The following is a 24,654-nucleotide window of genomic DNA, read 5'->3' as shown; positions in this document are numbered from 1 at the left end:
AACCATGTCCGGTATATAGAAAATCGGACAGGAATTTTAATTTTGTAAGGCAACAATAAGCTGTCAAGTAATTCGAATAACGGACAGCTACCTTTTGTTTAAAGGCGTAAATAACCCACCTGTCTAGTGCTAGTATTACCCGGATAGGGGAATAACTTGGAAAAAAAAAAACGCCGGGGGTGGCCGGGGGGGGGGGGGGGGGGGGGGGGGGGGGTAATTTGAGAACTACGTGTTCCTATTTTGTAATTGACCCCCCAACATGGTCCATACGTAATTTTCTCTTTTTCTGTTTTGAGTAGTTTAGTGTGGAAGGGTTCTTTTACCCGTGGTGGGAATGAAACTCAACATGTCACATTGTGATCGTCACCACCCTGACGAACCTAACTATGTTTGCATGGCAAAGACTGCCCCATGTAGTGGGTGACTCCTCTCAATGGCGTTCCCCCCTTGAACGGTCAAGTGAAGCGACCAAGGCCCCAGTGGGCAGGTCTAGTCCACCTCTTGTGTACAGCTGCTAGACATCTTCATAGAGTTACATGCTGTTTGTGGCTGTCCCGTTGACCGTTGCAGTCCTTAACCTGACAAGAAGAATGTTAGCTACTAGTTTTGGTAAATCTTGAAGATATGATCTTCTATGGCATAGAACACTTTGTCATTCAGTTGGCACCAAGCCAAGCCATCAAGCCTAAGTATTGATCATGTTCTAGTTGATCTCAGTTACCAATTTCCCAGCAGATTGAAATTCGCCGCCTCGGGAAGGCCATCCAATTCTTTGATGATCAATGATAACGATTAATCCAATATAACCACCATGTGACATCGTTGCTCTCCTATCGTTGCGCATTGATGGCACTCATAATGGTTCCCAAAACTCACAACACTCCACCTCACTGCCCAACGTTGCCTACTAATGGATAACCCAACAAGCTAATCGCCTCTGTCAAAATCTGATAGACTAATAAACCAAACATGTCAGCTATATACCCATTCAACAAGTCCAATCCCTTCATGTATAACCGCCCCAGCAAATCCCTCCCCTAAATGTCTCTGTTCAATATGTGTTAACCACTCAAATAAGCCCTCCAACCTACCATGCAACCCAACAGACTCCTACAACCCTTTGAACACAACCCATCCTTCTCCCAATTTTCTTGTTGATTTTTCTTCAATTTTTCTAGGCCTTTGGATTGGCTTTTAATCCAAAGGCTGTGGTGTCTTGTAAGCACCAACTATAAGAGGTATGAAACTCGTTGTTTAGAGTGAGACAAGGAAGAAAAAGGAGGAGAAAAAAAGGGAGCTCATGGTGGGCACTGTTTTGCCCTGTTTTATAGAGAAAGAGTGGGAGTCTTGGGTCATCCACTTGGGTTTTGGGGCCCTGTTGCAAGCCCACTTTTAGAGACAGAAAGTGCACATTTTATAGTGTGTTAGGACTTATTTTGAGCCCTGTTCTTAGAGAGATAAAACTGCTGGAAATTAGAACTTTGGACTCCAATTTCTCTTGTTATCTTCTTGAGCCATCCTGTCTATGAGCCAGGGGGACTCTCACTCGAGTGACGTCCTCTGGGTCGGTTGGGATACTATCTGCCCTTCTAGTCATCGTTACATTGGCCACCTTGATCTCTTCTTTCACCACCTAATAGTTTCTCACATAATCATTTTCAGATTGGGGAGAGAAAGGATTGTGACATTGCATCCTCAGGCTCATTGGGCCCATGCTGTTGGACATTTTCTAAAGGTCATTTGCTATGAGCCCGAGCCACACTTTTTTTTAGGTAAATCTGGGACGGCTGGGGTTGCTATCTATCTTGGACGTGATAAATGGAATATATCTATGACGTGATGATCATATAAACACACATGTCACTTCAACCTTTCGACACACGGACTACTCTATGCATTCAACCGCAAATGCCGAACACGATCGCAACCGTTAAATAGATCACAATCAAAATAGCAAAAATTAAGGAGAAAAGTGCCCATATGCACATCAGGCTTGACAGAGGATGCTAGGCTAAGCATTTCAAATGACCCTTTGATATGCAAAGGAAGTATCTTGTAGTGAATCCATCGACCATGGTTTAAACAGAGGTTTTTTGTTTCTCTGTTGTATGAGACGGTGAATATAATTAATAAGGTGTCCATTTGAACCTGGCAACTACATGTCTCGGAAATTTAAAAACCTTTGTACACGGATATACCCTATTAGAGTGTTGCTTGAAATTCTCTTGAGTTATTTATAAATATATTTTCACATTCAGCCTAAGATCACCCCAAATAGTACTATACTCGAAAGAATAAATAACTACTATGGTTATGTATGTATGTATGAGATATAGGGGGCCTTGGATTATACTTGGTCATAGGCTATCACATGGTCCTGGTATGAGTCCCAATCTAGATTATGGGTTGAGATTTAGAGGATAAGTCTACCAGGGACATTGGACTATATTTTGGTCTGATCCATCACATGAACCCAGTATGGAGTTCTAATGAGGAGGACCTTTCCCATGCATACTAAGTAAAATATGAGGATTATAAAAACCCACCCAAACAGGCCCATGGCCTTGTGGAGCCATACAAGGGCAAGCCTTAAGGACTGCCAAGTAAGAAGCCTTATGAGAAGGCCTCTTCTACTTTCTGCTCTTTTCATTTCGAAGAATCCGGATCAATAAAATTAGAGGCTCGCAAGATAGAGCCCTCGAGACGGTCTTGTTTCCGAAAGTTATAAGCTACCTTCAGGCAAGGGGGAGGCGAAGTGCCCCGGAATCGCATATGAGCTGCCTCCATAATAGAGTCAAAACCATGAGGATTAAGGATCAGAGGGGCATGTTTGTTAAAGATAGAGAACCAGAGAGGAGTCAACCTCCAAAGTAGACGAGTATGAGCTAATAGCAGAGAGAGAGAAACCGTAGGTCGAAGGGGTTTATATTTCTTGGAGACTTCACTGGTGCCTGTATGGCGGACATCACTGGAGTGCCTAAGGTGGACAGGATCAACACCAGTTCCCATTAGTGCCCATGTAGAGGGTAACATTGTCCGTGCCATGGGAGAGGGCACCAGTGCACTTGCATAGGGTCGAGTTCGTGCCTTGATTGGCACCATACGTGTTCCAACCAGTTTGTCTTTCGAAAAGGGATGATGAAATCATCAGAGAAGGTAGTTTTAATGTTGAAAAACCTTTTGATTGATCATCTCGACATCGAAATGTATGACCATGAAAAATAAGAAGATTTTAAGTCTCAAAAATAGTGCATTTTACAATATATTATTTACACCGTCCATTTTCAAGATTTTTATATGTTTATGGATCTACTTGATTTTAACTATTTTTTAAATTTTAAATTTTATAATTAGATATAAAAATAGATTTTAAGATATATATATATATATATATATATATAAAGTCTTTCCGATGCCTATAGGTGAAAATGAACAGTGATTTCGCCTACTCTCATCACCGTTCAAAGTTCATCACACGGTTATGATTGTCCGATAGTGGCACGGTTATGATTGTCCGGTAGTGTTCTATTTTTCATTTTTTTTTTACAAATCGAAATTATCTGAAATTTAGAACGTATGTACATCTTAGCATCTTAGTAAGGCATGAACTTTAGACGGTAATGAGGATAGGCGAAATCACTGTTTATTTTGGCCTATAGCCGTTTTGTAGCATCTTCCAGTAACACAATGAACTATGGAAAGTATTTCTTTTTTCACGGTAGAATAATTTTGTTGAGTAGAATTCCAAGCTTTCGAAGTATAGCGGACTAATTGCTCATTAGAGTTTATTCGTTGTTTTAAAATACCTCCTAAGCCTAATTCAGAAGCATCACATTCTATAATTTTGAAAGCATTAGGATTAGCTAGATTTAAACAAAGTAATTCTTTAGCTTTAATTTTTATTTTCCTTATAGCTTAAGTATGTTCCTTTGTCCATTTGGGAGGATTCTTTTTAAGCCGTTCATATAATGGTTTAGCATCTATAGCCAAATTTTCATAAAAGTCTACTATATAATTTAAACATCCTAAAAATATTTGTAATTCGGTTTTGTCTAAAATAATATAAGATTTATTGTATTTTAAATAATTTGATTTAAAATTATAGGGAATTTAATAAGAGACTTAGAAGAAAATTTATCAAAATATTTTGATGGAACTAAACCTTCATTAATACAATTTAAATCTGCACCTGAATCTACTAAAGCTAATGTTTGAAAATTATATTCTTCTTCAATGACAATTTTTACCAATATAAACAATTTTTGGGAAATAATTTTATTTACTAAATTCGTTTGAGTAATGGAACTGGTTTATTTTTTGCTTATGTTAATGTGATAAATTGGGTAATAATTTCTCTTTTTTTTTCTGGATCATTTATTTTTTCTATAAGGTCTAATATTAATGTATCTTCTTTGGATAGCACATTACAGGAACATTCTTCTATATTCTGTTCAGATCCAGATTGTTCTGTTGAGGACATGAAATAATCTTCGTCTTCTATTTGTCCTACCATTGTAGTATCAGTGGAAGATTCAGAAGAATCATCATCATATATTTGTATTATATCATATAGTTTATTTCTAATAGATTCTTCTAAGATTATAGTATCTATTTTCTTTTTTATTTTACATTGGCTTTTATAATGGCCAACTTTTCCGCATTTATAACATACAGATAATTTCTTTTTACCTTTATGGTACTTGTATTTTGGAGAGAATCTTTATATGAATTTTTCTTTTTTATATTTTTTATAAGATTTTTTTTCTTTTCTCTCTGTCTTATATCTTTTCTTTTTATGAAATTTATCTCTAGATTTCTCTATATGATATCCGAATTGTTCACAGAAGTCTCTAAACTCTTTTTTACCAGTCATGTTTTGTTTATCTAATTGTTTCTTTAATTTCATGCCTGTACATAGGGCTAATCCTTCTACACATATTTCTGCAGATAATTCTCCTAATGTATAAACAGAATATGGTATTATCCCTCCATTTTTATTTTTTAATCGAGTTTTTACCTTTTCTGCAAATAAATATGGTAATCCAGCAATAAATTTTTCTTTCCAATGATCCTGCTGGCTATCTTCTCTACTTAATAGTCTGGAAAAGAAAACATCTTTGTACCATTTATAATGGGATAGGGTTGGACATCTTAAATTAGATAACAAATCTTCAGATCGGGCTTCAAGTAAGGCTGTACTCCCCACAAATGAAGTGTGATGGTGTAAATGAGAGTATTAACAGCATCACTTTCGGAATATAGAACGTCTTGATTATTTTCATTTTTAACAGTCCATTGGCGAGTATTATTCAAAATTTGTTGTTTTGTATTTTCAAGTAAGTGGAAATCCCACCAACCTCGAAGCCATCCTGTGAAACCACAAACAATGGCTTTGGCGACCTCTTGATCATAGTTGCCTACCATTTTGCATGCAGAGGCATACATGGTCATATGTTTCATAGTGTCTAATATTTGTTGTTCAGATAATCCATCTATATTCCAATTTACTATTGATCTTCTTGAATAGGATTATTAGGTATTGGATACCTAATCCATTGTAAAACTTTATTCAAAGGCTTATAATTTATTACTAATCTTGGTACGTCTCTTTCTTTTTTCGCATTTTTATTGACATAAAAAGCAGCACAGCTTCAAGGAGATGCACTTATTCTTATTAGATTTTTTTCTTTGTAATTCATCAATTTCTTTATTACAAAATTCTAATAAGGTTGTATTCATTTGTACTAGTCTAGCTTTGGTAGGAATTTTTGTTTCATCAAATCCTTTTTCGTAAGGTAATCCTACGATATGTTTCTTTCTTGTCCAAAAGGCATTGGGAAGGTCACTACAAATTTCTGTTTCTATTTGGGTCTGAAGATTATTAATTTTTGTTATTATCTCAGGGCTTTCTAAGTCTTCTTCTATTTGTTTATATTTTATTTCTATTTTAAGGGAACATAGAAACTTTTCTTTATTATCTATTTTGTCTTTGACTCTATTTATTTCTTTAAGTTTTGGTTTTTCTAAAAATTCAAACTTAATTGTTTGTCCTACTCTAGAGGTTTCTATTCCTGTATTATTAATTGTTATGAGATATAGTAAGGTTAGGAATAGAATTCCAAGTATGACTGCCTGACTTAAGTTTTTTACCATAATAAAAGGTGTTGGAAAACAGTGTCCATTATTACATACCATGGCTTTTGATAAATTGTATTTAATAAATAATTTACTACCATCAGCAGTATTAAGTATTTGAGTAGTTTTATCAAAATATTTTGATGGAACTAAACCTTCATTAATACAATATAAATCTGCACCTGAATCTACTAAAACTAATGTTTGAAAATTATATTCTTCTTCAATGACAATTTTTACTAATATAAACCATTTTTGGGAAATAATTTTATTTACTAAGTTTACAGATATATTTTCTTCAACTTCTTTGGTTCCGGAGGTTTCTGGTTCTTTATCACTAGGATTTGCTAGTTGATCGAATTCGATTTCATCTGTATCAGTTACAGTTCCTGATATGTTATTTTGTAATTCTAATATTTTGATTCTAGTTTTAAATTGTCCTACTTCTGTTTTTATTTCATTTACTTCTTTTTTTAATTCAGATATTGTGGGTTCCCTTTGAAGTATATCTTTTTTATTAATTCGTTTGAGTATTTCAGCAAAATTGTAATCCTCAAGTGGTTTGAGTAATGGAACTGATTTATTTTTTGCTTTTGTTAATGTGATAAATTGGGTAATAATTTGTCTCTTTTCTTCTGGATCATTTATTTTTTCTATAAGGTCTAATATTAATGTATCTTCTTTGGATAACATATTACAGGAGCATTCTTCTATATTCTGTTCAGATCCAGATTGTTCTATTGACGACATGAAATAATCTTCATCTTCTATTTGTCCTACCATTGTAGTATCAGTGGAAGATTCAGAAGAATCATCATCATATATTTGTATTATATCATATAGTTTATTTCTAATAGATTCTTCTAAGATTATAATATCTATTTTCTTTTTTATTTTACATTGGCTTTTATAATGGCCAATTTTTCCGCATTTATAACATACAGGTAATTTTTTTTTACCTTTATGGTACTTGTATTTTGGAGAGAATCTTTATATGAATTTTTCTTTTTTATATTTTTTATAAGATTTTTTTTCTTTTCTCTCTGTCTTATATCTTTTCTTTTTATGAAATTTATCTCTAGATTTCTCTATATGATATCCGAATTGTTCACAGAAGTCTCCTAACTCTTTTTTACCAGTCATGTTTTGTTTATCTAATTGTTTCTTTAATTTCATGTCTGTACATAAGGCTAATCCTTTTGCACATATTTCTGCAGATAATTCTCCTAATGTATAAACAAAATATGGTATTATCCCTCCATTTTTATTTTTTAATCGAGTTTTTACCTTTTCTGCAAATAAATATGGTAATCCAGCAATAAATTTTTCTTTCCAATGATCCTGCTGGCTATCTTCTCTACTTAATAATCTGGAAAAGGAAACATCTTTGTACCATTTATAATGGGATAGGGTTGGACATCTTAAATTAGATAACAAATATTCAGATCGGGCTTCAAGTAAGGCTGTACTCCCCACAAAATGAAGTGTGATGGTGTAAATGAGAGTATTAACAGCATTACTTTTGGAATATAGGACGTCTTGATTATTTTCATTTTTAACAGTCCATTGGCGAGTATCATTCAAAATTTGTTGTTTTGTATTTTCAGGTAAGTGGAAGTCCCACCAACCTCGAAGCCATCCTGTGAAACCACAAACAATGGCTTTGGCGACCTCTGGATCATGGTTGCCTACCATTTTGCACGTAGAGGTATACATGGTCATATGTTTCATAGTGTCTAATATTTGTTGTTCAAATAATCTATCTATATTCCAATTTACTATTGATATTTCTGAATAGGAAATATTTTGGGCTACCAAATCTTCTTCGAATTGTATATCAACAGGGGTAGGTGTATGATGATAGGGCCTAGCTGTTAAAGGTTTCCATGATTGTCCATATACTATTCTTTGAATATTATTATTATCTTGTTCATGACTATTTTCCGTAAAGGTTTCTTTCATATTTTCTATTGTGTTAGCAATTATGGGTGTCTCTTCTTGTAAGGTCAATGTAGATGATTCAGGGATTTCTGTAGAAATTTTCTCTTTTTCTTTGTCTTGAATTTTTAAAGTTTTTTCTTTAATTTCTAATTTAGATAATTTTGATATTAATTGGTCCATTAGGGTTTTATTATCTTCTCTAAAATTAAATTTTTCTTTATCAAGTGATGGGGGTGGTTTAAATAAAATATTTTTGATTTCTTTTATAGGTACAGGTCTTAACATATTTTCAATTCTGGATGTCTGCCTTCTTAAAGATTGCATATATAAATTTGTTTAGTTATTTTGTTCTATTACATGTGGAATTAATTCAGTTTTATGTATTATTTATCCTGTAGTCATTTTATATGATATAGCTTTTGTTTCTAATTTTAATTCTGGTTTTGATCCTTTTATAATAATACTTTTTTCAGGAGGGTGAATACTTGTCATTGTATTTCCGTCAGTTGTTTCATATGAAGCATATTGACTTTGTATTGTATTTATTTCATAATTAGGAATATGTATTTTTCTTTCTCTACATATTTCTTTTAACCATACAAAAAATCATTTGTTATATCGTTCTCTTTTTCGTGCCTTGTTGTACTTTATATGAAATAATTCTACTAATCTAGGTTGAAAATGTTTTTTATACCAAGTTCTTATTTCCCTATTTTCTTCAGATAAGTAATCTTGTTCTATAAATTGTTTGCTAAGTCTTTTTTCTTCTGTAAGAGTTAAGACTTGAAAATCCATTTCTGAGTCAGTTATTTCTGGTTCAGATTTTTGTATGGACCTATATTGTGGGATGACAATATTTTCTCTTGTCCTATATAGACTTCCTAATTTTGGATTTATAGAAGAAGTAGAACTTCTTGGTAATTCTATTATAGGTCTCGTAGATGATTTTATTTCAGAATCATCTTTACTGTTATTTCTTCTATTGTTGGTAAATTGAATTTCTATTTTACCATTAGGATTTTCTAGTATTCTTTCTAGAATATTGTTTATTATTGGGGCTTGGTATTGATGATTGTCATTGTAGATTGACTATGATTCAGGTAGAGTAATTTCTGACCATTCTATGGTTTTTGGTAAGATAGTATTAGATTTTTCAATATTGGTTTGGAAAAATATTGTTTTTCCTCTTGTATCATGTTGTAAAACATTGAGGCATAATGTGGTCATAACTTTGTAATATATTCTATATACTATGGCTAAATTCTGAGATCCTGGGATCATATCGAATCCTTGGGTTTTCAGGTTTAGAGTTAATACCTTAATAATATTTGGATCTTTTAATGATATAGAATAATTTGGGAAGCAATTAAAGTATACTGGACCACTACATAGACTAGATTCTACCATGCCTAATAAAGAATCATTAAACTTATTATATCTAGTATCTCTTAAACATACTAATATTGAATTATTAAGTCCTAACCTGGTTAATGGTTTAATAGCTACTTGTATTAAACCTATATGAAGATAATTGTAACTTTTATCATTATGCGATTGTATTATTTTATTAGTTAATAACTGAAAGTCTTCCTGGGTACTTGTTACTGATAACGTTTGTTATACGGTTTTTATAGCATAACCTACTTTGAAGTTGAAAGATCATTTCTTATATATATCACTTATAGGGACTTTAGGTATATTCCAGTTCTGTATTTGTTTTTCGATATTATCTATCACTATCTCTTCTTTATTTTTTATCCTTAGAGTATTACTAGTTTGGGGTAATGCTTTACTTGATAGATTCCTAATGAAATTCTCTATTTATTAGGTTGCGGATGAGTGCTCTTAGCTATCTCTTACGTCTTTTTGACCTCAGCGGCTCTTTTGGCCTTAACGGTCTTTTGACTGGATGCTTTCTAGCCTCAACTCTTGGACCAACTTTCTCTAATGAAGGAATTTAATTAGGTTTCTCTCTCCTAAAGTATTACTCTTAGTAGCAATATTCTTTGGATACTATTTAAATGAAACTATGGTGTGGCTCTGATACCATTTCTAACCAAGATCTAGAAATACATATTCTAATAATATTTTTATACTATCAATCTTAGATAACCGATATAACCAAAATATGTATTTCTAGATCTTGGTTATAAGTAGTTTGATATATTTAAGTCTCTATTTTGGTTATAAGTAATCTATGTATTATAAGTAGTTTGATATATTTTTATGCTACATACAACACGTATTATCATAACAACTGTAAACAATTAACTGTTATAAAGACTTAAACAATTTTTACAAACTGTTACAGACTGAAGCAAACTGAAATAAACTTATAATAAACTAACAAACTGTTACAGACTGAAGCAAACTTGAAATAAACTAACAAACTATTACAGATTGAAGCAAACTTGAAATAAACTAACAAACTATTACAGACTGAAGCAAACTTGAAATAAACTAACAAACTATTACAGACTGAAGCAAACTTGAAATAAACTAACAAACTATTACAGACTAAAACAAACTTTATGGAAATAGAGAATACTTACAGTACACACAAACAATAACTACAGAAATCCTTCCACTCTGGTGGATAGTAACTTGGTAATACAGAGTGGTTACAATCACACATAGATAGTAGTTTTTTCAAAGGGAAAAAGAGGAAAGAGGTTGCTCGGAGTTCTCCAAGGAATGCTCTGAGGATCAGGGGAATGCTCGCTTTCCTGCTCTTTGATTGGCATGGTTCCATCTATTTATAGAAGGGAAAAGCCTTAGTGGATGCCACCTGGTTCATGATGAAGGAATCTTTCTTATTGAGAAAAGATGACTTGATGGGATGCTAGAGGCTGGATGGATGCCACGTAGTTGGCCTTTATTTGGGAATCTTTCTGTAGAAGCTTGATGAGATGGCTTCTGGACTTTGTCGGTGGTGTTTTGCATGTGGCATTTGTCATTTAGTACAAGTGGTGGCTATCTTATCAAGTAGTGGTTGTCACATCATTTGTCGTTTCGTACAAGTGGTGGCTGTCTTATCAGGTAGTGGCTGTCGCATCAGATAATGGCTGTCGCATCAGTTATCTTTTAGTCCTGTCTGTTTTCGTTTTAAGTTGCTTTTGTCACATCTTCCTTTGTCTGCCTTGCTTTATATCACATGTGCTTGTTTTTTGTCATATCACAAATACTATTGAAGATATGTACATCTTGGTTGGATTGGTTAATACAAAGTATGTTTCTGAGACATTCCATGTCCTGATGGGTCTGGTGTATCAAGTGGTATTTCTATTTTAGGAGTACTTGGTGTGCTGGATTCATCATGAATTTGGGCAGTTTCTGCCTCTTCTTCAAATATTTTCATTAGTTGTTTTTCTAGCTCCTCTTTGGTAGCTCTAGGATTTTGCTTTTTCATTATGGTAATATACTCTGCCAGACTATTTGGGTTGGAGTATGGATGAGAGCCATATGCTAAAAGGATTCGTTTGAGTTGTATATTGTCTGGTTCAATATTATGGTAGACAAAGACGTCCCACCATTTTATGGCAATTTGTTTGCCTAAACATGACATATATTCAAAATTATTTGTATTATTTGGGGATATCACAAAATTCCATTTAACGATCCATGGTACTTGATACATAGCAATAAAATATAAATGGTAATCTATATTGGGATCACTCCCATTGAATTCAATAAAACGGTTTTGAGAGAGTTGTAGATGTTCAGGAAGTATTTGGGTTAAAGATCCCCATGTTGCAAACCAGTTATGAAACCAATTTGGAAATGGAGTGTTTACAGGTATTTTAAACTGTAAGAACAAAGTGTAAGAATTATATGGGTTTTGAAGTGTCAGTATCTCATGCCAAGCATATATGTAATCAGCATGTCTGTAATATTTATTTGGGAAATCTTAGGAATATAATCTCTTGGCTTTGGAAGGGTCTGATCCCCAATCTTCAAAAGATAATACTTTCCTTATTTGTAATTTTGAATATGCTACTATTTTCGAATTCTTTTGATTATAATGTACCAAGGAAATAGACTTTGTTTCTAGCAGAATCATTTCGTACCATTCTCTTGTTTTGGTACCTACAGATGGACAAAGATTATTGCATAAGTAATACTTAGCAATATTATTTGGGTTGTCATGCACATGTCTAGATTCTATGATTGCATCAGCAACAAAATAGGTTTCAAGATATGGAGATTTGCTTGGTAAAGTTGGTTTGTTTGGTGTAGAGGTTTGGAAAACTGGAGCTGGAAGAGAAGCTGAAGGTTGGCTTGAAGAAGCTGGATAATTGATATTTGGGGAATAGGAAATAAGACTATTACTAGGTGATAAAGCAAGTTCCATTCCTATTGGTGACTAGGTAATATTTATTGGAATGATATCCAGTGAGGTTTCCATAAGGGCTTTTCCCTTTTGTTCAGGAGTGGAAGTATTATTATTCTTATTCATATTTGCATAAAACAAAGTTAGTGGAAAAGATAAAGCTGGTGGATCAAAATGATCAGTGTTGCCCTCCCTGCAAAAATTCACGAGTAAGAAAATCAGGGAGATGGTTAGTAGTACCTTTTAAGTGTTCGATAGAAAAATCAAAAGATGATAATATCGCCTACCATCGAGCAAAGATTTGCTTAGAGATAAGGTTTTGCACATCCTTAGTAAGAATATCAGTGGCGGCTTTGCAATCTGTTCTAATAAGAAAATGTGTATTGAGTATATCACTTTGAAATTTAGTAACACAATGAACTATGGAAAGTATTTTTTTTTTCACGGTAGAATAATTTTGTTGAGTAGAATTCCAAGCTTTCGAAGTATAACGGACTAATTGCTCATTAGAATTTATTCTTTGTTTTAAAATACCTCTTAAGCCTAATTCAGAAGCATCACATTCTATAATTTTGAAAGCATTAGGATTAGCTAGATTTAAACAAGGTAATTTTTTAGCTTTAATTTTTATTTTCCTTATAGCTTGAGTATGTTCTTCTGTCCATTTGGGAGGATTCTTTTTAAGCCGTTCATATAATGGTTTAGCATCTAGAGCCAAATTTTCATAAAAGTCTACTATATAATTTAAACATCCTAAAAATCTTTGTAATTCGATTTTGTCTAAAATAATATCAGGAAATTTATCAGCAAATTGAATAGATCTTTCGATTGGTATAATTGTACCATAATGAATATGATGGCCTAAAAATCTTACTTTTGTTTGAAAAAGATTTATCTTTTTAGCAGATACTACTAAACCTGCATGTTTGATTGCTTGTACAAATGTATGAATATGTTTAAAATGTTGTTCGATAGTATCCGAGAAGACTAAAACATCATCAACGTATACTAACATAAATTTATAATATGGATTAAATACTTCATTCATTATTTTTTGAAATTTTGATGGAGCATTTTTTAATTCGAATGGCATTACGTTCCATTCATATTGTCCAAATGGAACATTAAATACAGTTTTATATTTATCTTCTTCTTTTATTTGTATTTGCATAATCTCAGGGTTTTCTAAGTCTTCTTCTATTTGTTTATATTTTATTTCTATTTTAAGGGAACATAGAAACTTTTCTTTATTATCTATTTTGTCTTTGACTCTATTTATTTCTTTAAGTTTTGGTTTTTCTAAAAATTCAAACTCAATTGTTTGTCCTACTCTAGAGGTTTCTATTCCTGTATTGAAATAAATACAATACAAAGTCAATATGCTTCATATGAAACAATTGACGGAAATACAATGACAAGTATTCACCCTCCTGAAAAAAGTATTGTTATAAAAGGATCAAAACCAGAATTAAAATTAGAAACAAAAGCTACACCATATAAAATGACTACAGGATAAATAATACATAAAGCTGAATTAATTCCACATGTAATAGAACAAAATAACTATACAAATTTATATATGCAATCTTTAGGAAAGCAGGGATCCAGAATTGAAAATATGTTAAAACCTGTACCTATAAAAGAAACCAAAAATGTTTTATTTAAACCACCTCCATCACTTGATAAAGAAAATTTTAATTTTGGAGAAGATAATAAAACCCTAATGGATCAATTAATATCAAAATTATCTAAATTAGAAATTAAAGAAAAAACTTTAAAAATTCAGGACAAAAAAAAAGAGAAAATTTCTACAGAAATCCCTGAATCATCTACATTAACTTACAAGAAGAGACACCCATAATTGCTAACACAATAGAAAATATGGAAGAAGCCTTTACGAAAAATAGTCATGAACAAGATAATAATAATATTCAAAGAATAATATATGGAAAATCATGGAAACCTTTAACAGCTAGGCCCTATCATCATACACCTACCCCTGTTGATATACAATTCGAAGAAGATTTGGTAGCCCATAATATTTCCTATTCAGGAAGATCAATAGTAAATTAGAATATAGATGGATTATCTGAACAATATATATATATATATATATATATATATATATATATATATATATATATATATATATGTGTGTGTGTGTGTGTGTGTGTGTGTGTGTGTGTGTGTGTGTGTGTGTGTGTGTGTGTGTGTGTGTGTGTGTGTGTGTGTGTGTGTGTGTGTGTGCGGTTTCCATAAGGTTGCAACCTTCAACAATCCAAGGTTGACCAAAATTTATCATAACATGTAGTTTTGTTGTACAAAAATCTTAGGATTATCTTAAAATCTATTTTTATATCTAATTAGAAAATTTTAAAATAAAAAAATAGTTAAAATCAAGGAGATCTATAAACATATGAAAATCTTGAATATGAATGGTCTAGACAATGTGTTGTAAGATGCATTATTTCTAAGACTCAAAAACTTCTTTTTTTTTGTATTCATACATCTCGATGTCAAGATGATCAAATAAAGGGCTTTCCAACATTAAAACAACATTTCCTATATATTTTTAAGGTACATCTGTAATTCTACATTTTAAGCTTGCAACCTTATATAATATATGGAAGATGCTAGGATGAAACCACTAGCTCACAAAATAGTATAAGCCCATTGGTTCAGATTGAATCTGGACCGATCTAAAGATCAAGAGTATTTGAATTTTAATTTTTTTAAAAAAAATCGAAATTACTTGAAATTTTAGGTAAATATTTTTCTCATCAATCCGTACCTAATAAAAATATAAACAAAATAATCCGTCAAATTAAAAATGACCAAAATACCCCAGAAAATTTATGGGGGTATTTTGATCATTTATGTTATTTAAAATATTTTTAAAATATTCATCTATGTTTTATAAACACACCTCTAAAATTTCAAGTGATTTGGGTTAGTAGAAAAAAAATTAAAATTAAAATACTATCGAACATTCGTGATAGTTAAATCAGCCCAAATTTGATATATATATATATATATATATATAAAATGAGACCATTTACCTTTCATAAAAAATATATAAAAGGTATATAAAAGAGAAAAATTGAACGAATGAGGGGTTGGAGATCTCCCCAGCAGAGTCACAAGAAAATTGTGTCACCCCGGTTGTAGTGACTTTGTATGTGTTAGTTTAGATGAAAGTGGCTCTAAAACAAGAGAAAAAACCATAAAAAAAACACAAGTACTTCAATACATATAAAAGTATAGTTACATGTGATTCTTCTATACATATAAAAGTATAGTTACATGTGATTCTTCTAGGCTCCAATGTGGCGAACCTTCTTAGAAACCCCAACTTAATGTTACTAATGGTATGCACCCATGGACTCCAAAAGGATGGATGGGATGAGGGAATAGAAGGGAACATAATAGTTCACCAAAGGTGTAGGGTTAGGTTTCTCTTGCAATCGCCCAGTGTCATGGGGAGCTTGGCTCGCTATGGTTAAGATTGCAATGGGTTAAGCTATGGTTAAGCTTGGGAGTAAGGTTTCTCTATGTAGAATACCTGTTGTAGACACCCACCTCGAACTATGGTAGACCCTAGTATACCTAAACCCAGTCTACTTATCCCAAAATTATCCGAAACCTATTCCAAATCATAGTAGATCCCGAGAGATTTCCAACAGTCTAAGAATCACTCAAATTGGACCCCTACAGAACCAAAGTTGAAAGCCTTGAAAGAACTATGAGAACATTACTAAAATACCTATGTCTAGGACGGTCGGGGATTTCCATAATGTTATGATTTTATCAAAAAGTCCGTTAAATTCAGAAAATTGGACTATTATGATTGAATCTAGACCCTTGGATCGAACCGATCTTATTTCAACTATAACCCTAGTTCAACCAATAAATACCCCCTAAAATATCCCAAAAAATAGATTTGAAAAACACCTAAAAATATATCAAAATCCCTAGGACATTTGAAATTAGGAAAATCCCAAAAATTACCAACAAATCCAAAAACAAATTAGGATAAGAACCATGAAAAATCCTATAAAATTATAAAAAATAGGGAAAAATCTCAAAAAACTATAGAAAATTGTAAATTTCGTATTTGAGAATAGGAGACCCCAAGTCCCTTAGAAAATTAGAGAAAATCACCTCCTAACCTTAGGAAAACTTAGGTAAATCTTACCTAGAAATCCTTAGTCCTTCATCAAGCCTTAGGAACCATAAATCTAGGTGAAAGTGCCTCTGATCGACCAATTTGATTGTTGCAGCATCCATGGTTCCCAAATTGGCAATCACTTATCTTTGTCACCCGATATTGAAAAAACCCTAAATTTTGGAACGGATCTTTAGGACCCCCTAGATCGTTAGAGGTTACCTTTAGCACATGACCTTTCCAGGCCAATTTGGCCATGTTCTTGCATGCAGCCATGACTGTTGGACTTATATGGCTTTTAAAAGCCTTATGAATGATTGTGATGAGACATTTGATATAGTGGATTATGGACTCAGTGTGAGTGTGGTCCTTCGTGGACTATACCATGTAAAGATGTCTGCAGATATCGGACTGTGTTTGACGGTCTAGGCTAGTCGGTTGGGAAGAACCCATGTTACCCGAGTATAGAGAATAAATCGAGAAGGGTTCTAATGGGTCATCCCTTGATGAGGTCAGAGCATATGCCCGGAAAAATGAGCCGAGGGACTATGTGACCTTTGTGTGTGATGGTGGCCTACGGAGACGGGGTCAAAGCCTCATCCATGTACCATCACACAACATGCATATTGGTAGACCATTTGGGAATGCGAGCAAGCCACCTTTTAGGGCGAAGCATATGCATGTGCGAGAGATACCCCTATGTGCCATAGAGATGTAGTCGCATCAGGTTTAGGCGACCTTGACTCGTCTCTAGGGGAGAACCTAAAATCCACAGACTGGGATTGCGACTCCTTGGCCCATTGGCAAGATTTTGGTGACCCGCTAATGAGCCCCTGCTTAGATTGTGAGTTATGGGTAATACTGGGTTAGTATGATAAAAACAACATAGTCAGTAGTCCACAGTTGAAGGTGGAGTGCCCCATTGTTGATTTAATTCCCTGACCATATGGATCCTTTTTCCCATCAAATTGATTTAATTATGTTTATTTTATGGTAAATATTATTTTAGAATTATTATTTAAATTTTTATAAACTCTTGGATATTTTATTTATAATATTTAAGTTTGTAAAATTAAAGATATCAATTTTTAATGATTTAAATATTCAAATAATATTCTAAAATTTATTTTATTATTTTTAATATATATAAACTTTTATGGAGGCCCATTGTGCATATGGGCCCACCATATTCTAGAAGATGAGGCCCATGAATCCCTATCTTGGGTGGCACACCACCTTTTGAGGGGAGGCTTAACCCATGGGTGGCACCTCCCCCTATTTATGGGATTTGTTGATATATTTTATCTCATGAGTTGATAACGTGTTTTATCCTTAAGAGATTTGAGTAAATCTTTTAGTAGGCCTATAAGGCTTATGAATATATATTTTGGATAGAGATTTGCGTAAATCTTTTAGTAGGCCTATAAGGCTTATGAATATATATTTTGGATAGAGCACAATATTTTTTTAATTAATTTTTATTTGATGGAATAATAGTCAAAGGAAAGGGGGATAATGGTTCAGCACATCCCGTAATGTTGATGACCCATATATGGAATGAATGACTCAGATCTCTCACCCACAAGTCACCTTTGATCGACGGTAGAATTTAATCTTATGAGGTAAGCAATGGAAACCCTAAACCTAATATATTTGTATCCTCTCTATCATGTACCACTATCTCTCCTCTTTCTCTCTCCTCACTCACGCATTCTCTCTCTCCCTCATCTTTAAGAAAAAATGAGTGAGGCATGTCCCCCATTCTCCCTCTCTCTTATCTTGTCCAAAAGGGGGGACGCACGCCCCCTTTCTCTCTCAACATTCTCTCCCTCATCAAAAATAAAAAGGGGCATACCCTTATTATCTCTCTCTCTCATTAATTCTCATCTCTTCCAAAATTTTAGTAAAAATCCTAGGGTTTAAAAAAAATAAAGAAGGGAGAATTTTTTTCTCTGTATTTTGGGGGATTGATCCCAAAAATCTAGCATGAGCATAAGGGCTCCATTGAAGAGCTAAGTCGAAATTGGCTTTCCCGATTGAGATTGAATGAAGACTACTGATCCCGGGTCATCGGATGGTGGTGACTCAATTTGGGTGTAATAAGCTCGATTGAGGTAATCTACAGCGTTCTCCTTTGTTTCTTGCATATTTAATAGTATAGTATTTATATTCTCAAGCACAAGATTTGTGGTTATTTTCTTTGATTAAAGAAAATTGGTTTGGTGGCGTCAAAGTTTTTTAAAATCTTGGATTTGTAAGTTTTTGTTTTCTTTGAATAAAGAGTTATTGTAATAAGGTCACTTGTATGTCATCTTCCTCAAAAGAGAAGAAAAGAAAAGCGGTGAGAAAAAAAAAAAATCCCCTCCAAGATCACATTAGCCTTTTTTTTCATTGATATCAAAGCGATATTGATATTTGATGCCATTAGATGTATTTTTTCATTATTGAGTTGAGATCAAGCTTGGGAATGAGATATGAGAAAACTAATAATCTTTGTGGTCAAGCAATACACCCGGGTTAAGAATTATTGAAATATTCAACACCTCGAGAAAGACACTCTGCAGAATGGGTATTCTGTGTTATTTTGGAGCAGTTATATGAAGAAGATAATGATGTATTTATTTGTTACATTTAATGATTTTGTGTGTCTTTGAGAGCAGAATCTACCTACAAAATTTCAATGGGAGATCCTAAGGGAATTGAGAGTTATGGACTCATGAATGAATGGTGCCAATTTTGACCTTACAAAATCCAGGAATTGTTTATTGAGTTTCATGATTTTTTCTACCAATATTATAATCTTATTTATTGTTGAAATTTTTATGTGACTCATAAAAATGAGTATAATTTCAAACAGAAAGTTTTTCATCAATAAATTCCTTGTGGTTTGAAAGATATGATCGATTTATTGAAGGGTGAGCAAGTGCTGTTTTCTTCAACGAAAATTATTTCTATAACTTAAAAGTCAAGATTTTATTTATATTTTAACATAATTTTTTGTGGTTCACACAAAGTTTTTAAACGTCCATTCTGAGTCTAGTTTCTAATGAAATTTATTTGAGAGAGAAATATCTATGGGAATAGAGGAATAAAAATTTTGGAAGGAATAGAGGTCATCCTGAATTTTTTGTAATTATGGTGTGCTCTTCATTGAGACTTGAAAAACTATAATTCTAAAGCCTACTTAACAAAGTGATATGAGGCTTGTGAAAATATATGTGCTACCATTAAACAAAATAGTTTGAAAGGAAAACTTCACAAGGGTAGAGAGAAAATACAATTTTACTAAACAGTGTTCATCTTGAAATTTTGCAATATGATTTATTTTGTGATATATATATATATCACCTTATTTATTTCTTTGAAGGAAGATATTATTTGGGATTCACATCATGATGTAATAATTTGGTTTTGAGCCTGGTTTTCAATACAAGAGATTTCAGAAATAAATTCTCTAAAGCTTAGGAGAAACAATTTTTTATTGAGATATGCTTAACCTGATTTTCTGTTGAGAAAATTGTATTGTGATGTAAAAGTCACTAAAAGGTATACTCACTAAATGGTGTGATTTAGGGATGGACTTGAGCGCTATTTTATATTTTTGAGTCTATTTGAGTACTCAAAAGGATTTAGAGATAAACTCTTTATGAGTTCAGAGATATCATACTTTTATCATGGGATGTTCATTTTCTATTATGTAGTAAATTAAAAGATGTAGCAATGTTAAGGCACATCTTTGGATTCCCAGTAATGAAGACCTTTTTTTTAGGGCTCATTTAAAAGGGGTTTTATAGTGTGCCATACGTATAGTTTATTATAATGAAACTTCAGAGAGAGGTACTATAGAGTTGGCAAGGTACGACACTCTGTATGAAGAATATTCGATCTGGAAGTAGCAGAAAGAAGAATAAACACAATACCGATAAAAACATCTTGGTTTCTTCAAAATGAAGAGATATATAGAGAGACTTGAAGGTAGCAAAGAAAAACTAAATATTAGTGAGAGAATCAAACTTGTAATATTTGAAATGTTGGGATGAAGAAAACGTTTTTCTTCACAGTGTGATACAAGGAAGAGTCCAAGTGTCGAAGAGATGGATATATTTTGACATGTGAAATCGAAGAGTAATATACGCTCCATCAATTGTGTGTTCTTCTAACATCGCAAAACGATTGTAAAAACAATTAATCAAGAAAGCCTAGATAACATATTATATGGTTTTGAGGTATGAAATATGTCTCACATTACGTGGTAAGGTCATATAGGGAAAGAAGATTCAGTAACTTTTTATATGCTTTGGTTATATTTTGGCTAATTGTTTTATGAATATGGATGGAGTATACGGACATTGAGTGATATGTGCTAAAAATTTGATAGTACTCGTTTATGAATATCATGTGTTGTAGTGCCTCCTTATGCTAAGAGTATGAACTACTTAAGGTAGTGATACACATGGAGTATGATTTGATTAAGGGCTTTGAGCCCTAAGTATGAAACACGAGAGATGAGTATGACTCATTCAAATATGTAAACACGAAGATTGTTTTGCTGGAACTCAGTCTTAATTACCATCCTCTCAATAATGTTCAGTAATATAATGTATTGCATGTGATAATGATTTCTTTATAAAGTCTTCATATTTGCCAAAAAAAAAAAATTTGTCAAGAATTTGTTAATCATTCTTTGGCCATGTTTTATTTTAGATAAACTTGTAATATGGCCTTTATAGCTTGTATTTGTGGCTATAAACATGACTTAGTAGGTGAATACGGTAAAATGATTTTTGAAGATTAAACATATATTCTAATATTAATTTGGATGTTTTGAGAAAAACTGTCATATTATTATCTAAAAAAATCATTTTAAATCGTCATACTATTATGTAACCATTGCTTGTGATATATATACCAAGTCAATTTTTAAATGGGAGAAAACCATTATGCCTTCAAGGTATTTATAAAATTGGAAGAAAATATGTCATGCATAGGTTTTCAATATACCCAAATGCCTTGACTCATATTTGTACTAATTTAGAATCCTCAAATACCCAAGACCTTGAACCATAGGAATTGATGTAGGAAGACCATCTTATTAGGCTTCCTTCACATATGTTATATGAATTAGATAACTTGGTTTGTATGAATTTACTACCAAGATGACTAGTGTTGTTGAACATTTTGTGGTTTATAGCAGTTTTACATATTGTGAAACCAATGGGCATTGAATTACTTATTGCATGAGACTTGCTGTGCTATCTTATGATATAGGCATAAGAATGTTGATAATGTATATATTGTATGTGCAATAATTGAGTGAGAGCTGCTACAGTCCTACATTTTCTTAGCTGCTTGGATATTCTAATAAACATGTGCTAGTTATCTCAAGGATCAAGATGATGTGAAGTCTACATCTAGGTATGTGTTCATGTTTGGAGGGACTATAGTTTTTTGAATATCAAAGAAACATGATGCAGTGGCGTTATCCATCCTGAAGGCAAAATACGTGGCGTGTTATTTTGGCTGACAAGGAGGGCCGTATGTATTAAGAAATTTTTTAATCGACTTGACTTTCAACCCGTGCTTTGTGAGGTAGTGAGGATTTTATGCGACGACATGACGATGATATGCATGTAAAAGCGAGCCACAATTGCATAATAACTTCAAGTTTATAAAACTATAAATACTATAATGGGAGTTCCTAGTATTTGACAGTCCAACTCGAACAACAGACGATTGTGTTGTTCACTTATGGAACCTAGATGTATGGCGCTGGTTGTATGGCTACAAAAAGAAGCAGCTTATTTGAAGAACTCCTTTGAGCCCATGAGGATATGTGATGATATTCTATGACGGCAAGTCCATGAGTTGTGATACAATATGAAAAAAGGACTACGATCACTTTCGAGATGAGATCCGAGCAGCAAAAAGAAAGAGGCATCGCCTTTATGAGTCATTTTGTGAAAAGATTGATAGCAAAAGTCATGATTCACGTATTGAGAGATATTGTGATTGAGAGACACATATGAGGATGAGAGAAAGTGAGAATGTAATATGCTTTTAAATGCCTTCAAAATAAAGAAAGGAGAATTTTTGTCTCAGTATTTTGAGAGATTAATCCCAAGAATCTAATGTAAGCATAAGAGTTTCACCGAAGAACTTGATCAAAATTGGCTTTCCAGGTTGAGATTGAAAGAAGACCGTCGATCCCGCGCCATCGGATAATGGTGATTCGGTGTGGGGTATAATAACCTCGGTTGAGGTAATCTCCGGCATTCTCTTTTGTTTATTGTATATTTAATTGTATCGTATTTATATTCTCAAGCACAAGATTTGTGGTTATTTTCTTTGATTTTAAGAAAATTCTTTTAGTGGGGTCGAAGTTTTTTAAGATCTTAGATTTGTAAGCTTTTATTTTCTTTGAAGCAAGAGTCCTTGTAATAAGGTGTAATAAGGCTATTTGCATGTGATATTTGCCAAAAGAGAAGAAAAAAAAAGAGGTGAGAAAAAAAAAAAAAATATTCCCCTCAAAGATCACATTAACCTTTTCTTTCAATGACATTGCTACTTACGACTACTTCACGACTACGCCAGACCTTGTTCCTGGCATTGCATAGACTAGTTTTAAGCCATGAGCCAGAGCGGCTGGTCTGGTAGTAACGTGGCCTGAAACATGTCGGGCCTGAGACAAGGGGGGCGGAATAATGGGTATATGTGGTCAATATACGCATGTGTAGGTTAAGTGCAACCCTTCACTTGAGTTCTAATTAAGTTTTTTTAAAAATTAAGACTCAGAGGATCCCATGATGGGCACCCAAAAGTTTTCACCAACTTCCGCTTGCACCCTGCGGGAACTGTGGGAGACACGGGTTGCCTCCTCTTAGGAAAGATGTTGTAGAGATCAAAAATAAAATAAAAATAAAAAGACCTAAAGACTCAGAGGGTCAAGAAAATTGTCCCCAACTACCCTTAGCATGCTACCTAGGTTGTGATCCCAAGTTTTTTTAATAAAAAAGGGAAGAAAATAAGAGGAATTAAAAGGGATAATAGGAATAAAGGAATAAAAAGAAATACAAAAGTAAAGTAGAAACAATGAATATAAAGTAGAAAGAATGAGAATACCTCAGATGAAGACCGATGAACTAGATTTGAGTGACTGGCTATTGTAAATAGTCCAGTAGGAATATCCCAGAAATCAAAGTTGCCAGAGTGAATGCTGAATGATATTTTAGATGAGAATAGGGTTTTGTATGTGAATGTCCTAGTTTCTATGATAGATCATGGGTTTATATGGCCAAATTTGGGGTTAATAGAAATAAGGCTAGCGTTGATGGGGCTAGACCTAGGTTCTTGTGGGATCCTCGGGTTAGATCCAAGGATTCAGGCTAAGGGTGTTATACAGCTGAGGTTGTAATCCTGGGATAGGTCTAAGGCTTAGGGCTGAGTGCTATGTTATGCTGGCTTGGGGTTCATCTTGGGTTCTATGATCTGAATAGACTCTGGTAGGGCTCTAGAAACTATTATAAGATTTGTTGCTCCTTGCCAAAATCGGGCTCTCAGTCTCGTCAATGGAACTAGGCCGGGGAGGATAAGTGTATTTATAGAATAAAGGCTAGGGGCTGAAAATGGATGGTCTAGATTGAGAGATTTGATATCGAAGAGCCCAAAATTTTATCATGAGGGCATTCCTCTATGCTTGTGTGAGTTGCTGAAGCAAGGCCCCACGCATCTAGAACTAGGCCGCACAGGAACCGGGCTTGGGTCAAGACAGTAGAGGTTTGGTTTTCATAGCCCAACGTCTCAAGTTCGATTCCTATGTAACCTTGTAAAAAAAAAAAACAAAACTAGGCCGCACGCTACCTCTTAATATTGGCCACATAAGGCCAACTCCTGGCCACATGAGACCCTAATTACCTGTCCATACAGCTCTGTGTTCAACCTTCCTATAGGGGTATTTTGGTCTTTCTTTGAGGTTCTACAATCTTCTGGATGGCTTTGGACAGTATTGGAAATTCTTGGGTCCTAAGAAGACAATTACAATTGCCTGATACTGGACAACTACACCATTTTTTACATAAATTTTCAA

At 33.4% G+C, this 24,654-nt stretch overlaps 1 long non-coding RNA gene across 1 annotated transcript; it reads left to right on the top strand.

Moving 5' to 3' along the window:
• The first annotated feature begins 18,224 nt into the window (after positions 1 to 18,224).
• LOC148780543 (uncharacterized) lies at positions 18,225 to 22,665 on the top strand. The gene is made up of 2 exons (XR_016041553.1): positions 18,225 to 18,685; positions 22,046 to 22,665. It is a non-coding gene; the product is annotated as an uncharacterized LOC148780543 (long non-coding RNA).
• Positions 22,666 to 24,654: the final 1,989 nt, after the last annotated feature.

The sequence above is a fragment of the Amborella trichopoda genome, chromosome 9, assembly GCF_054954075.1.
Source record: "Amborella trichopoda isolate Santa Cruz 75 chromosome 9, AtrichopodaSantaCruz75HAP2 v2.0, whole genome shotgun sequence".
NCBI lineage: Eukaryota > Viridiplantae > Streptophyta > Magnoliopsida > Amborellales > Amborellaceae > Amborella > Amborella trichopoda.
Note: the sequence above shows the minus strand (reverse complement) of the source record. Positions and strands in the feature narration are given on the sequence as shown.